Source organism: Panthera onca, chromosome D3, assembly GCF_046562875.1.
Source record: "Panthera onca isolate mPanOnc1 chromosome D3, mPanOnc1 haplotype 2, whole genome shotgun sequence".
NCBI lineage: Eukaryota > Metazoa > Chordata > Mammalia > Carnivora > Felidae > Panthera > Panthera onca.
The window spans coordinates 87,629,965-87,645,241 of NC_138350.1; the positions used below are offsets into that span (position 1 = coordinate 87,629,965).

General features: G+C 40.1%; 1 protein-coding gene and 1 long non-coding RNA gene across 5 annotated transcripts in view; one reads left to right on the top strand and one right to left on the bottom strand.

Annotated features, from left to right (window-relative positions):
- Positions 1–255: 255 nt before the first annotated feature.
- LOC132666116 (uncharacterized) lies at positions 256–5,316 on the top strand. Its single transcript, XR_009604494.1, has 6 exons — positions 256–372; positions 937–1,198; positions 1,995–2,115; positions 3,070–3,168; positions 3,890–3,946; positions 5,230–5,316. It is a non-coding gene; the product is annotated as an uncharacterized LOC132666116 (long non-coding RNA).
- Positions 4,754–15,277, bottom strand: part of NETO1 (neuropilin and tolloid like 1) — a 125,750-nt gene continuing 115,226 nt past the window's right edge. The window contains exons 12-13 of one of the 4 annotated variants that reach the window (XM_060614084.3): positions 6,204–6,679; positions 4,754–5,767 (exon numbers count right to left, since the gene is read on the bottom strand). The gene's annotated coding sequence lies outside the window, so the exon portion shown is untranslated. The other 3 variants (XM_060614087.3, XM_060614085.3, XM_060614086.3) reach the window with 3 other exon arrangements.

The following is a 15,277-nucleotide window of genomic DNA, read 5'->3' on the forward strand; positions in this document are numbered from 1 at the left end:
TTATTGGACACAATCTGCATGGGCCATTTTACTGGATTCTAGTGATAAAATACAAATAGGACCATCCTTCGTCTCACATATTGAAATACACTGAAGAAAAATAACCAACAAAACTGTCATTGCAGTGGTGTGCTATGATACATGAATTCAAGTTTCTGGGAGCGGAATAGAGCAGAGTGGCCACACCAGACTGATAAAGTCAGGCATGTTCCGGAATGCAGGAAAGACAATGAACTTCCTGAGGGATTGCCAAGAGTCAGTCTGGAGGAAGAAGGAGGCAAGAAAATACCAAAGACCTTGGGTTAAAACAGAAGTTATTATAATGCAAACTGAGTCTCTGAAATGACAGTTTTGGACCAATGAAATATTGAGGTCAGAATGTTCTTCATCAAAAGGAAGGTGCATTAATCTAGGATGTCCACTTAGAAAATTTAAATGTCTGAATGTCAGCAATGGCAATTAGTGGGAAATAATATACGTACTGACTGAGAAAGGAAGAGCCAGGGAAACTTCCAAGATACTTAAAGAGGGATTCTCTTTGTTGAAAGTTGGTCAACTGTAGTCTGAACTGGTTGAAACTAAAAGAAACATTCAAAGGCCCTTGTCCTGTTTACAGGATAAGAGGTGGGGGTGGGGTGAGGGCGGAATTAATGGCACATGGCTAATTTGAAAAGGGATCTGGACAACTCTGCCTGGCAAGTGACAGAAATTTCGATAATTTCCATATTCAGAGATTTCCATATTCACTGAGATTCAACTGGTTCAGACTAATTAATCTTAACAGGTGTTTTCTCTCACATCAGCCTTCCAAGAATCTGATTTCATTCTCCCCATCGTCTTGCAATGGTTTGGGTGAATACTCGATGCCTTTCTTCTCTGCTAGGGATGTTGAGCTTCTCAAAGTCAGAGATCTTTTGTTCATCATTGTCTCTCCAGATGTGGCATGGTGCTCAGCAAAGTTTGAGTTGCAAGAGCGAACAGTTAGTGAATATATTAATTTGCAAGAAGATAACCTGAGCAAGACCGTCATGATGAACAGCGGACAACCTGGTCTCGACTTACTGTCTCATCTCACCTCCTGGGACAAACTGCTCCCCATTTACAACCAGTGACAGCAGCCCTTCTCCTTGGAAAGGCCTTGACAGCCTCTAATGGTTTCCTTTGACTGCCTGCTTACGAGCCACTTAAGGGACACAGGGTTCGTGGCCAGGCAAACTGGATTTGAATCTTACCTCTGCCATGGAAGTTTGTCATTACGATGTCACAAGAAGGCAATGTGTATTTAAAAAAAAAGAAAAAAAGGCCAACTTCAGGCATATAGAAACATACGTTTTTCATTTTCTCGGGGAATTACTACTTTCACAATACTCAATTTATGAGTGTGTGTGTGTATATATATATATATGTATATATATATATATATGTAGGTATATGTATATGTGTGTACGAGTATATAATATGAGAATATTTACTATATTATGCAATATAAATATAAGTACACTTATATATCTATGTAGCTTGAATCTATGGTGCTGTAATCATCTACTTCCGTGTCTTCCTCATGAGACTATGAATGATTATACCTACATTTCTAGGTCTCAGCAGAAGAGTCTAGTACAGAGCTCGTACTTTATAAAAGCCGATTTAATGTATGAAGGCATGACTGATTGAGTGGACAAATATTCTCTGAAATACAAAAATGAGACAGTTTCCCGTGAGCACCATTAAATAACTTTATTGCTAAACTGTTATATATGTATAAAATATACATATGTAATTATACATGTACATCGTAACACTTTACATAGCTCCGTAAATATTTATTGTTTGTTGTTGCCAGTCCAAAGTCAAACTAACAAACACTCTTGACTTTGACCAAGGGCCTGACAAACAGAGGAAATTGTCATGATTTTAGGCAAAATCCATATGTACAGCATTGCTTATATTTGTTAATTAAAGTTTCGTATTTTGATTTAACTTAAGATTTCTTTCAGAAGCAATCTGTCAGATTATTCGAGTTGGAAGACAGCACAAACAGTAACTTTATTCTGAGATGTTTTAAAAGCATGTGGGCGGGAGAGAAGAGAGATTCTTCTTCAAGAATAAAATTGAAAAGTTGAGTTTCCTGCTGCCAGAAACTATATTCTTACATAAGTCTCTCAATGCCTTGCTTCTGAAGGGTACAGCAAGAGACGGCAGGAATGACAGTGACCTAGCAGATCTCTAGAGTTAAAAAGGAAAAACAAAACTCCTTCCTTTATTTATACCAAATACTGTATGTTGGGATAATATATTGCCTGAGGTTGGATACAGACACCAGCTGAACCCCGAGCCCTGGAGGTGGAGAACACACCCCCAGCTGTCAATATCTAAGCCAGTTGATGCCACGTAGCTTAGGTGTGTTCTTGTGAAAGATGCCAAGAGAAAGCAGATTTCAGGAAGCCAACAGGTACGGGGCAAAGCAGTGAAACTAAGTGTTTCTTCCAGCATAAGGACATTTTAGAGAAAGGAGAAGAGGGGTGAGGTGCTGCTCTAAATCTGGAGCTGCCCTTGGACTTTTTTTTTTACATGTTATTATATAATGTGCATGAAAACTTTATAAGATAGATATTTTAGTTCAGTTTTTTACCTACCCTGACGCGAAGATTCAGAGATGGCTGGCGACCGTGAAACTTACAAAGGTCACAGATAGTTAAATTGTACACCTCGAATTCAGTGTTTGTTGCCAAAGGACTTTCTAATTTATGCGATTTTAACTAAGCATTTTGAATAACAAATCCTGGTCCTTGGAAGTCACACTTAAAATGGGGGCTACTTTCCGAAACATACTTACTTTACAGGAGCAATTTTATAGACAGGTAAGGTGGATTGTATTGTTGTTTCCAAAGATGTGCTTCCCCTTTCTTTGTAAGATATTTTATGTCCCTCCCCACTGATTCTGGGTCTGGCCACGTTACAGGTTCGGCCAGTGGAAGGTGAGCAAATGTGGCATGAATCAAGACCAAGCAGAAGCATCAAAAATGTCATTTGAATTTCTTCCAATTCTCTTGTTTTTTTTCTTCCCAATAGGAACCACATATCCTCAACAAAAGCATCTCCTCCAGACAGGCTTCAGAATGAGAAACATGGGGAGGGGAGCTGAAGGCCCCAACCCGCCGCCTCTGACGTGTAAGGAGTGCAAGAAAGAAATGTTTGTTTGTATGAGCCACTGAGTTCATGGGTCACATCTCACTCCTGCCAAGATGACTATTTTAAAAGAAAAAATGTCCTGATGCTGGAAGCTACAAGGCCCTTTATATGAAGAAGAAAGCAAGAAAACAGGAAGGAAGGAAGGAGGGAAGGAAGGAGGGAAGGAAGGAAGGAGGGAAAGAGGGAGGGAAGGAAGGAGGGAAGGAAGGAAGGGAGGGAAAGAAAAGAAACTAAACATCAATTATTATTCAAAAATATTTTATCCACATCATTTATATATATTCGTTCACCAAATGTACATTGATAGCCTACTATATTCCTGGAGCTATATTGGATACTGTATATGGGGAGGTAATTAAACAAAACATAGCTCTTGCTCTCCATGGAATTTTCCATCTAGAGGGATAACTGTTTCCTACACTACTTGTTGAGTAATGCTTGGAGTAATGTTTACCTCAGTTGTGGGGGGGTGGTTGTGTTGAGGAACACGGGTGATGAGCACCCCCAACAGGAATATAGGGGTACAGGTACTGAGAATTGACTGCAGACCAGTAATGGATGGTGTTTCAGCCAAAATGAAGGTCATGCAACAAGGGAAAGTGGATATTGTAGAAGCTATAAAATCCAGTAGCCAGGACAGAAGTCTCATAAAAACACAATAACAATTTTATTTTCTGAGACAATTCTTTTTATTTGTTAGGTTTCTACATTAAAAGTTGGCATGACGTTGAACATATGTGAAGGCAAACACCACCAGGTAAGGTTCCTCTTGGACGTTTGTGCAATTCATCACCACTCACGACAATTGCAAGAGACTGAACATTTCAGGTGAAAGACGCTGAAACCAGGCGCCTTTGCTGTCACCGCAAGTGACATTCTTAATTGGGAATCGGCTCCAGATACGTTCTTTGGGACACTGTGGGAAAGGCTCACTACACATTTACCATATTACAGACCTAGTTTTTCTTCTTGCTCTTTTGAAGATATTATACTAAATCAGTCATATTTTGAATTCACAAATTAGTATTCACTTGTGTCAAACAAAATATTGTCTGTAACTATTTCGATCAGATTGTTAAGAGTCACATAATGTATTTGTGTATTGTCTTGATTCCTTTCAATGAGAAATTTGCAGCAGTGTTATGGATAAAGATTCTTTTATCTGAGACCAAGACAGAATAAGTAACATCTGTAGTAGAGAGAAAGCTGTTAATCTTTATTTAGTGGATACTGATAGATGGGGCCGAATCTCATAATGAACATTTAATAGCATATTTCGTTTTCAAAAAGGTTTCCTCTGCATTAATCTTTATGACAGCATCAGTGACAGTACCATCATTTTATGTTTGAGTTTCGTATACCCTGCACGCAAGAAACTGGTTTTTTTCCATCGTATATAGTTTTAATATGCTGCTCCTTGGGGTGCACTAAGACCTTATCTTTATGATCCACGACTTAACAATCCAGGCTGTTAAATCATATGCTTACCTGAACACGTTATTTTCATATGCTTCATTACCTATCACACACAAAAAAAATACGTAATTTCTTATAAACTCAATGGGCTCAAACCTTGTATAGACACAACAAATGGTAGCCATGTTAACAGTAAAAAGTAAAGCACATTTTCTAGAGTACAGGCTTTTAAAAATATAGTCAATATATAATCTACCAATATCCTTATCAACACATTATATCCTTCGTCTCATTTCTCGATACTGAGAACACGGTTCCTATTTTTGCTCTTATGATGTCAAAATCCTTTTGCACATGTGTGTGCAACCCACTTATATCAAAGCCAATACATGTCGTTCCTCTCCTCCCAAGGGCACTATACTTGACTGGTAAAAGAATTAGGTAAACATTCACCTTATCATTTCCACAGGCTTCTTTGCACATGTTAATTATTTCTCTGATGCCTTCTATCATTCCCTCCCCTTCACAGTCGACTGGGTAGAATTAAGTGAACTTGCTGCAGTATACATTATTTCCAAAACTTCCAGTGTGTTCCACTGAGCGGCCATTCTTTGTTTCTTTCAGAAGAGAAACACTGCACCTTTACTGATGATCACGCACTTGGGATTAGGCCCCAGTACCAACCTTCCACCTGTGTTAGTCTGGGTTCAGTCAGGGAAATAGAATTTCTAGAGCATTTTAAGAATGAGGAATTTAAGATGGGAGTTGGGGATCCCACAGATGTGAGTGGAGATGGCTAGTAAAAGTCTGGAAGGCAGTAGCTGAAAGACTGGAGAAGCAGTCCCTGAGGACCGTTGACCGCAGCACGGGGACTGGACGGAAGCCAGAGCTCACAGACACGTAGAAGCTTCCATGTCTGGTCACCACGATGGAGAACTGGGAGTTCTTGGGTGTGGCCAAGAAGCCGCTGCGTCTGCCCCCCAAGACCTCCTGAGAAGAATGGCTTCCCCTCCGTCTTCCCCTTAAATCCCTTGTGAGTGTCTGTCACTGACAAACTCTAACCCAGAGCCAGAGAAGGAAGGGAGACTTGGAGACCTAGTTTCCAGTCCTAGTAGAGAAGATTGGTGGTGCTTCTTTAAGAACAGACAACCCAACATCATTCCTATGAAGAGAAACCAAATAAATAACTTCTGATGCTGGGGAAAAACAGCTTTCCTAGAGATGAGGTTGTATACATATTATTGGTTTTTTGTTTTGATTTTGTTTTGTTTTGCTTTGCTTTTGCCCTCCAAATGGTTTTAAATTCTTTCTTTGGCATTGGTCACTGAGAGTCACCGAGCATTGATTCCCCTCAGAAAAAGCACGGGCTGTTTACCAACCAACCCTCCCCCACCCCTATAATGTGATTCTGAGGGTTGAACTGGAAAATGTGTATCAAGCATTAGCACATCTCTGGGGCTCAGTATATAAAGTCAGTACTTTGAGAGAAAATGAGTATGTCAGTAGGAAGCCTAGGTTAGGGTCTGGGAGTCCCTCCATCTACTGGCTCTGCGAACCGGGTAAATCGGTTGACTTCCTTTAAGATTCAGGTTACTTACCTGTAAAACGAAGAATGTAATAACATCTTCCTTCAGAATGACAGTCAGGATACAGTTAAACAAAACAATGTGTGTCCAAGAATCTTCTTTATAGTTAACCTTATCTTACTCGTAGCAACTTGCCATTTTCATGAATGCTTACTCCAAAACATGAGAAAACTAAGTGTCTGTTGTTGAAAACCAGACTCTCCTAACAGATGTGTGGTTTTGCTTGCCTTTGCTGTGACTCAGCTCCAGCTTCTGCCGTGTTCTAACCTGCCTGGGACCATCAGGTAAATTGAGAGTGCTCCATGGAAAACAACAGGATCAAGTCCGGATCTAAAGGGATTTTGCTGGGATTGCATTTTTTTTTTTTTTTTAGTAAGCACAATCTCCAAAATGTTTTCTTGGATAGTCCTTAGATATGTCCTTTCAGAACTTGACAAGAAGATTGAGCTGTCTATTTACAAAGTATTGCACCAAAAGTGTAATGGCATCTGAAAAAAATACAAGCATATCAATTCAATTATACTTGGCAAGCCTTGAGAATATAAATCTCTAATCTTTTCTTCCCAAGTCAGTCATGAATAGTTGAAAGATTCCCTGATGAAAATAATAACAATGATAATTAATAATAATAAAAAAAGCAGAAAAAATGAAATGGTATACTCAAAATAATCCGGAGTTGTTTTAAGCCTAGCTATGCCCTGTATACTTTATTTAAAAAAAAAATCTTGCTTCTTATATATTTTCCTGCTCTTCACATTTCTTTATTTCCTATACTTCCTTCACAAATTCACTCAAATTTGAATTGTAATTTTGTATGGATAATTTCTCTTGAATGGTGTATATCTCTTTACTACACACGTCTCTACTTGTCCGTATCGATTCTCTCAGTGTGTTAGCATTCAATTTGTCCTATGATGATTCCTTTTATCATGGAAAAGTTTTTCATTCAAACAAAAAGTATTGATTGCCCATCCAGGATATTCCAGGAAGGTGCTATCCTCCGGGGATACAAAAATGAAAAGGATCTCTACTTTCCTCAAAAAGCTGATACACGGGTAGGAAAGAATGATATAAAAATCAGCAAGTTAACTATTTCATAATGAAATTCATTGGGGTGAACTAGGTCCAGAGGACAGAGTGTCACCATACAGTATTTACCTCTCCTCTCTACCAAGGCATTGAGGAATAATGACATACAAAAAGAAAACGACTTTGAAAGCAATACTATAAGCAGGTAATAATCCCAGGTCAAGGAATTCTAGAAAGTACAAATTAATGATAGGATTTGTCACTGATGAGCACTCATGAGAGATTCTACTGACGGAAAAGATGAGGAGGCCATTATTCTCCAAAGGCACGCACAGCCAGACTCATGGGCATGTATGATACCCACATATGTGCAGGCATGTTCTTCAGAACTATCTGTAGACTCACATAATTTCGTGGCGTTTTCCAGAGAATCTTGAGAATTTCAGGATCTTCTAGGCATCATCAGGCTAAAGACCTTTGGGGAAGCTTCTCTGACCTTTGCTCCTTGGGTTTTCCAAAGCTTATATAAGCCCTTAATTCCTAGATGCATTTTAATTCCCGGGATATGGAGAGTGGCTTTGGTTTTCCTGACTCTGCACCCTGACAGATATGCCACACCTGTTTCATGTGTCACCTGCACTATGTCCTCCTGTTCTCAATGACCTCCCCCTTGCTCCTTTACAGGCTTTCCTCAACCCAGCAGACAGAACAGAGCAGGGAAAGCAGCCATGTTGTGACCCTGACACAACCCTCCAGTGGCTTCCCATTTCAGTCAGAACAAAATCTTCATCACCCCTAACTGATCTCAATCCTGGCCACTCCACCCTTGATGGCTCCTGCCTTCTCCCTCCCCCTCTTTTCCCACCACAGCACCTTCTCAACCATACCCAGTACACTCCTTCTGCCCGAAAATCTCCTCCCTCAGATACTGACGCGTCCGTTTTACTCCATTAAGATTTTGGCCAAACGTCACATTCCCAGAGAGCCTGGTCATGTCTCTTCTGCATGAAATGCCAAACCTGTATCTCGACACTTAGCCCCTAATATGCCTTATTTTTCTTTCAAGGTACATGCACAACAGGCCACAGGATTTTTATTGTTATTGCTTTTCTTTGTTCTTTATTTTGTTTCCTTCGCCTAGATTACATGACATAAAAGAGTGAATATCTTTTGTCTGGTGACTCAAACAGCTCCATGAACCTAGTATGGATACAATAAATATTTATTGAATATTTGAACATTGAATATTGAATATGGTTCATTATTGAATATTGAATATTCAATGTTCAATATTGAATATTGAACAGCAACTGCTGTTGCTCCTTGTGTGTTTGTTGAATACATGAACAGGACTCATGACAACCACCAAGTCAAGCCAAACAAGCATACAGCTTCAGCAATGAACTCTGAATTCCACAAGACTTCAACTGGAGGAAAGTCCGCGATAAAGCAAACAAGTCAGACTTCCAAGTCAGACTTCCAAGAATCACATACCTCCCACAGAATCAAAATTTACCCATAATTCAAAGAATAGAGGTAATTTTGCACTGAAGGTGACGTATGTGGAAGCTGGGTATACAAACCCAACTCACCGGGTCCTTTATAGCTGCGGCGGGAGAACCTCAATACCATTTACACACACAGGAGCTCTCGAAGTGTTGCACGTAAGCCATCGCTTGTACAAAGTGAGATATTTTAGTTACGAGACATTGTCATTTACTACTGAGATAGTCACGTGCTGACTAACAGTTTTAGCAGGCCTCGTGCTATAAATCCATAAACTCTAAATTTATTTACTAAAAGCAACCTCGACAGACCAGGTGCATCACGCTAAAATGGTTTTGTACGTAGAGATTCTCCACGACAGGTCTCCAGTATCTCCCCAGGAATTCCTAAAGAATGCTTTCAAGCAGAATTGATTCTGTTATCTCTGTCATTTATTCCTTCTCTCTCCTGTTTCTGTGCTCACTAGGTTAGAAAGAGTGGAATGAAATCAGTGACTAATATCTTTCTTCCCATTTATTAAAAATAATAAGTGGGAAATCACTGAGAACTAATTTGATGAACAGTCAAGACTATGGATTCTAGGGGCGCCTGGATGGTTCACTCAGTTAGGCGTCTGATTCTTGGTTTCAGCTCAGGTCATGCAGTTAAGAGTTTGTGAGTTCAAGCCCCACATCGGGCTCTGAGCTGACAACTCAGAGACTGCTTGGGATACTCTCTCTCTCTCTCTCTCTCTCTCTCTCTCTCTCGGCCCCTCCCCTGTTTGTTTTCTCTCTCTCTAAAAATAAATAAACAACAAATCATTTAAAAAACAAAAAAAGACCACGGATTTTGTATCCAGACTTCCAAAGTTTAAATCCGGGCCTCATGATGTATTAGTTACATGATCTTGGCAATGATATTTAACTTCTTTGGACCTCATTTTCTCATCTGTACAATAAAGCTAATAATATCTAGCTTGTAAGGTTGTTATGAGAATTAACTGTGTAAATACCTGTAAGATACTTAGGACAGTGTTCCGTGTAAGCTGAATATTTGCCAATGGTGACTTTTTTAATACTTTAATGCACAGCTACTGTTTTGCTGGTTGTCACTCCACTGAGATAAATACATGTGAGTGTTCTGGTAAAAATCCAAATTTAAATGGCGTCAAGAATATTTTCTGCACGAAATTAGTTTATCATAACAAGCTATGGTTTCATATGATTAAGCCAGAAAAATGGATCTTTTCTCCTGTATATTCACGAACTGCAGAAAATTGCAATTAAATAGACCACAGACTGAGTCAAAATTACTCCGTTCACCTATCAGCCACATTTAGTTGTCTCCCTGTTCCCTTGAGATGAAAGTCTGAGGGTGGTTGACTCAGATTAGAATTCTTACCGCCAGGTGATTAGATTCAAAGGCACTCCCTGTGAAAAACCGAAGTTATAAAATTTTCACTTTGCAAGTTCTGTGGCTGATTCGTTAGAATTTCAATTATTAGCCCTCCTCGGAAATGCCCTGAAACTTCTAATACACCAGAACAGGGTCTCTAGGCTCTCTTGAAGGTGTCAGTAGGCCAAAACTGCCCAAGCATTTGGAAAACAAAAACAAAAACAAAACAAAAACAAACAGCAAACAAACAAAACAAACAAACAAACAAAAAACCCACTCTATTCCTGAAGAAGAAAGTAAAATGTAAGGATACACAAGAATTGATTATGGTGCGCATAAACGAATTAAGAAGTTGCCCGGAGCTGGCTAGGTCTGGAATATAAATTCAAAAGAGGATCCATAATGTTTTCATGTCAAGGTCTTGTCACTACAAATGTCCCCCACCCCCCGCCATCTCAACAGGAATTGAGGACTACCCACCCCATGAAAAGGAACACCTGTTCATTATAAACATAGGCATGATCGTCATATAAATTTTTTAAGAGCTCATGCTATAAAACTAATATTTCAGAAATAATTTAGCCAGTGTGTGAAATGTAACTAGACAAGATCTCAAAAGCTAAGCACAAGAATCTCGGGGCAGAATCTTCAAATGCTCTTAGCAAGGACCAACATGCCAGTTAAATCCATCAGAATCCTCCGGCCAGGAAAACAGAAAACAGACCGGGTACATCAAGAGGGAGTGTGATAAAAGGAATCTGTTGCACAGCTTGAAAGGTCGAGAAAACAGACAGGGAATTAGGAGGTAGCGCCGAGTTCATAAGCCATATGAAGCCTGAGCAGCCTTCAGACTCAAGTCCTTGAGGTCTCGAGCTGCTTTTCCATCTTCCTCCTCTACCTTCTGTTAGGAGACCTGAGCGGGGACCAGCTGGCAAAGACACGACCAGTGTGCAGCGTCCCAGGCCTGGTAATTCAGAGCAGTCAAACTGGAGGTGAGATAGCAGATCTCACCAACAGGCACCGTCCTTAAACAAATGATGCCCATTTACAAGCAACTGAAGGGTAAAGGTCTGGTCAGAAAATACCTACGTAATTCATAAACGTCTCAATATAAACGGGGGGAAAGCTTGGCTATCGAAAGTGAACGGAGAGTGTTTGGCCCCAAGTGCATTAACATTTTGCAAAATAGTTGGGATCACCAGGTAATGACTTACTCTTTTTTTTTTTAATTTTTTTTTTTTTAACGTTTATTTATTTTTGAGACAGGGAGAGACAGAGCATGAACAGGGGAGGGTCAGAGAGAGGGAGACACAGAATGTGAAGCAGGCTCCAGGCTCTGAGCTGTCAGCACAGAGCCCGACGCGGGGCTAGAACTCACGGACCGCAAGATCATGACCTGAGCCGAAGTCGGCCGCCCAACCGACTGAGCCACCCAGGCGCCCCTCTTTTTTTAACACATAAAGACTGTCCTTTCAGAAAGTGGGGCGGGTGTGTTATTGGAAAGTGTGTTCCTAAGATCCATCTTAACGATGATGATCTACCTGGAAAACTTGTGTTTTAAAGAGTGATATTTTTTAAAAGACACTTTCATTCATAAAGTGAGCAGATGTGAGAAGTTAAAAATCATGAATGATCCACGGATCCTAAGTATACTGGCTAGATACGTACTTCAAAGCAATTCTACTTAAATGTGAGTCTAAGTTTTGGTTCTTCAAAACTTCCCATTTTTTTTTATTCGTATCGTGTATGTGTTTGCTTAGAAAGCAGAACCTCAAATTAGCTTTTTTGTTTGTTCTTTTTAGCTAGTGTGCCTGTAACAATGGTTACTAAACGTTACTTCTTTAGGCTTACTTTTGTTTTTATTTATTCTTAACTTTAAAAAAAAAATATTCTTGAGACAGAGACTGAGCACGAGTGGGGGAGGGGCAGAGACAGAAGGAGACACAGAATCCGAAGCAGGCTCCGGGCTCCGAGCTGTCCGCACAGAGCCTAACGCCGGGCTCGAACTCATAAACCGGGAGATCATGACCTGAGCTGAAGTCAGACAATCGACTGAGCCACCCAGGTGCCCCTCTTTAGACTTACTTTAGAAACTGGCTTAGTTATGTAACTTCTAGAAGGAAGGGCTAATAAATACAAGCCAGGAGTCAGGTCAGGACACTTATCTGTGACAAATAAAAAATTTATTTATTTTTAAGTGTAATTTTTCTACTCATTTGCTCATTTAACAGACCCACATTAACTATGCACTTAACAGTTATTTTGAAGGATACCCAAATTGGTCAGTCCTGAGGCTTGTCTTCAAACACTTATATTCTAAAAATTAGCAATTCTCAATTACATGCTTTTAAGTATATTTATTTTGAGAGAGAGAGAGGGAGGGAGAGAGAGAGAGCATGTGTCTGAGTGGCGGAGGGGCAGAGAGAGAGAGAGGGCGAGAGAGAGAGAGAGAGAGAGAGAGAAAATCCCAAGTAGGTTCTCCACTGTCAGCACAGAGCCCAACTTGAGCCTCAAACTCATGAAACCTGAAACTGTGAGACCCTGACCTGAGCTGAAATCGAGAGTCAGACACTTAAGGGACTGAGCCCCCCAGGTTCCCCAACATATTATTTATACCATATCTGTGTTGGTGTCTCTTCCATGATCATCCTCATTATGCCCAACCAACCGCGACATTCCTTCCATTTGGTCCCATCATTCGTGATCCCTCATTCACTGATGTCAGTTGACTGCTGCCTTGAAAGCTGAGGTCTTTTCCTGAGCTGACTAAACCCTTGGGAATCACAAACACGGAGTGGCTGGTTCGTGGATTTATAAAGGTGTCACATATCGGAGACATTTTTCCCACTCTGGAGAACAGACTGGTAACGCACAAATGGACAGACAGCCCCCACGTTAGTAAAACGGGGTTCGTGTTGTTCGTTCATGGACGCAACTGATTCCAAGTGTCTCAGCAACTGTTTTCATGGGGTATAGGCCCTCTCTTTCACAGATAAAGGCCCCAGAGCTCGGAGGGTTCAGACAGCTTTTTTAGGAGCACATAAGTAGGATGAAATGAACCTAAAATTTGAGTTTTCCCTGTTGAAAAGGGATACATGACTTTTAGCGCATTATATCACATTTTACATCATAATTGTGGTTAGGAGACTGTAATTTTCAATATAGCTGTCTGCATGCTTGCTTATCCACTGTTTATATCATGCAGATTCATATCCAGAAATTGGCTGGCATTGAAAACAGGATTTTCTTCCAAGTGTTGGTATTTCTGCGTATATTTGATGACTAGGGCTTTCAGGGTCATTTAGTAGCTCTGGAGTTCAATGAGATGATACGATAGAATAAGCATCCGAGAAAATGTCATTCCCTTGAATAACAGTCAGTGGGTTCTGGAAGTCAATCATCTCACTGTGAACACGGGAAGGGCTGGAGATCATCTCCATTACTGCTCTTGACAGACAATGCATTTGTTCTGCGTCGGTGGTAGATGAAGTTTACACACGACTTTGATAACGTACGTAAGGATACACAAAATATCCTCCGATGCATTGTCATTTGATCCTTAAATGCTACAGGGCGGAGAGAAGTTGCTATAATATAAATGTTTACAGTGAAGGAAAGCCAACACGATGGGGTTACTATGAATATGAATTAACTACTTTTGGCAAAAAGTATGTTGACTCTTCGAGGGCCATAGGCACATGGGTGAGGATTGCTGGCTGATTCCAGCATTAATCAGCTCTGGGTCAGAGTCGGATTTATCACTCCCTTTGGTGAGGTCTTGGAAAAGTTACTAAAACTGTGTTGAATGTCCTCCTATATACAGTGGAGTAACAGCCATAACAACGAGCATTGCTATTATTAGTGTTGGAACTGCTAAGATGACCGACAGAATGCTTAATTGTCAAATGCTCGGAAGGGTGTTTAGCATATAGCACTCAGTGTGTTGGTTAGTTAGCCAATCACAATCTTGAAACTTAAAAAAAGTATGGCAGGAAATAGAAAAGCAAGACAGATATTTCTGGATATCTACCAACAGTTTATTCTTTCTTAGTGTTTTGTTTTTGTATTGTTCTTGATTCCCTTTACTTATTCCAGTCTCCTTCAACTGGACAAGCACACTGTTGTCAGAGGATTCGACTTAAAGTATAGTTCATAAACCGTATCACGCTATGAAACATTAAAATATTCTCCTTGGGAAAAACACGAACTCCTTTAGATGAAACTACACGTGCTCAGAAATCATGATGCAAATGCCAAACTACTCTTCCAACTATATTTACTGTTTCTCCTTTAGTCTACTCCTACGCTCCAGCTAACTCAAATGAATACCTGGCCTCCCAAGACTGCTCCCTGCTCGAACTTCTCTAGGCACAAATCTCTCCCTGCCCCACTATTCGATGGTCTCCAACCTTGAAGAGCTGCTTAGAAAGACAACCATCCATTAAGCCTCTCTTGATCCCCTTGAGAAGATATGTGTATCTCATATGCTAGCTACTAACTTCTTTATCATAAAGCATCGTCTTTATTACATTCTCTTGACAATTGAATATATGTAATCTTCCATTCAAGATCATGAAGAAGGTTACTAATTAGCTTTTTAAGGTGAAAAACTTGGCAAATAATTTTACATTTTGTTGTTTTGATCTAGCTCTTCTAAATACCCTTCCTTCTATGAAGCTCCATAATTATGTTCCCCAATAGATTTCGGCCTTTTTTTTCATTCCCAAAGCATTTAAGAAAAATCCCAGTATATAGACTGTACAAGTTCAAAAGAGGCTGGCTATGTTGATGTTAATTTTTTTTAATGGTTTTTATTTACTTTGAGAGAGAGAGAAAGGGTGTGAGTGGGGAAGGGGCAGAGAGAGGAAGAGAGAGGAAATTCCAAACAGATTCTGACAGCACAGAGCCCAACACGGGGCTCCATCTCACAAACTGTGGGATCATGACCTGAGCCGAAATCAAGACTTAGACACTTAACCGACTGAGCCACCCAGGCGCCCCTGGCTATGTTGATGTTAAACTTAACTCATGAGAAAGTGATTAAAGAGTACGCATTTTATAGTGTGATACAAAAGAAATACTTCCTTTTAAGTAATTTATACATTGTGCTTTCTGCTCCCTGTTATATTTTGTGTCTCTACCTGTGACTATTAGGAGCAGAGCAAAAAAATCACTTT